The sequence below is a fragment of the Tupaia chinensis genome, unplaced genomic scaffold (assembly GCF_000334495.1).
Source record: "Tupaia chinensis unplaced genomic scaffold, TupChi_1.0 Scaffold141887_1, whole genome shotgun sequence".
Taxonomy (NCBI): domain Eukaryota; kingdom Metazoa; phylum Chordata; class Mammalia; order Scandentia; family Tupaiidae; genus Tupaia; species Tupaia belangeri.
In genome coordinates, this window is record NW_006201743.1 from 1069132 (window position 1) to 1070882 (window position 1751).

The following is a 1751-nucleotide window of genomic DNA, read 5'->3' on the forward strand; positions in this document are numbered from 1 at the left end:
TAATTTGGTCTGGAACACCCAAATAATATAATAGTCAAAATTTGCCATAGAGAGAGATTATCTTAGGAACTTGCAGTAACAATCCTAGTTTTCCTTTGGAAGAGTCCCATTCTTCAGCTTTGGCCTCTTAAAAATTATTGAGGATTGTCAAAGAGATGAGAGCCTCTTTGATGTGGGCTTGGAAAAAAGCATCTATTTTCATAAAAAAGAAAAGAAAATTCAAAGATACTTTTTATTAGTCCTAGAACAAATATTTTGACTTGAACACTTTGAGAAATTTCTTCATATGACTTCTCACGAGCTTTAAAAATTTACCAGGAAATTTGCAGTGGTTGGAAAATTTAGAAAGATTTATGATGTATCTTCACAGGCTGCAGCTTTTCCTTCATACCCAGGAGCTACGTATCCTCAAGGTGACTGGCCAGGAGACTGTCACCCAGAGCAAGGCTCATATACACATTGGAGGGCCTTGTCCCTGAAGATCAGGTCGTGCCTCTAGATGAGGCTGAGCTGGGCCAGTACAGGGTGGAGGCCCTGACTATCCTCGAAGTAGCCGGCAGTGTGCTTAGAGGTAAAGTCCATGATTTAACTGGCCTGTGCTGGGAAAGTGAGAGGTCAGACTCTCAAGGTGTCCAAACAGAAGACTATGATGACAGCTAGGCCAAGTGGCAAACCAAGTCTGACCAATGCTTTGTCAATATCGTGCCCCCTTTGGCAAGAAGGGCCCCAATGCCAACTCTTAAGTCCTTTGTAATTTTGACTTCCTCTAAGAAAGCCACTTAGCCCAGTTTGGAAAAAAAAAAGAAAGAAAGAAAGAAAAATTTATGATGTAGAAAATACTTTTGAGATCTTTGTATGAAAGGAATAGAATCAATGGGGGAAACACTGCTGGTTTCATTTTTGTTATCACCAGTGGAGTATCTAATCATCCTGGTTATTATGTGGTAAGTGGCTCACATTGACTTGGGATTTTGAAACAAAAAATTTTTTAAAAAATTATTTAATTTTATTATTATTATTTAATTTTCTATAGAGCACATGTGTTTACTAGAAAGAGAAAGAGAAAGTGAGAAAGCAAGCTGCCAGTTCTGGGACTTGAGCCACAATTGGCCATGTGGGAGTCGAGTACCTTGACTACCACGCCATCTGCTGACCCCTTGAAACAAATTTTTAAAATTTACAAAATAATATATAAGAGCAGGCAAGACATTTAAATTACCAAGAGATGAAGGAAAATCTGTTTTTCCTAAAGAAATGCCTTAAGATAGAGCTCACGGTGTTTAGTGATCTACTTGCAGTATTGTTTGAAGAATTGTTTTGTCTTAAGGGAAAAAATAGAGGTTCCAGTTGGAGAGGCGGTAGAGATGAAGTGGGGACCAGTAGATAACGTGGTGGTTAGGGCACTGGACTCCCATCTGGCCATCTCTGGTTGGAGTCCTGAACTTGGTGGCTTGCTTTCTCACTTTCTCTTTCTCTCTTTGGTGAGCTCACATGTACTAGAGCAAAACTGAAAGATAATAATAATAAATATAATAACAATAAAATTATCATTATTTTTCAATTTTTTAAGAGGTTTTTGCTATAGGGCCCGTGCGCTCGCCAGAGAGACAGAGAGACAGACAGAAAGCGAGAAATCACCCGCCAGGGGGGATGGTCATGCTGCAATCCCTTCTCCTCCATTCTCCTCTTGGGAACTTGGGCACGCACACATACACGCCCAGCGTGAGTTTAAGCCACTGGGTCTGGGACTC

General features: G+C 40.3%; 1 pseudogene; it reads left to right on the top strand.

Annotated features, from left to right (window-relative positions):
- The first annotated feature begins 345 nt into the window (after positions 1 to 345).
- LOC102480378 (ubiquitin-like protein FUBI pseudogene) lies at positions 346 to 743 on the top strand (annotated as a pseudogene).
- The last annotated feature ends 1008 nt before the right edge of the window (positions 744 to 1751 follow it).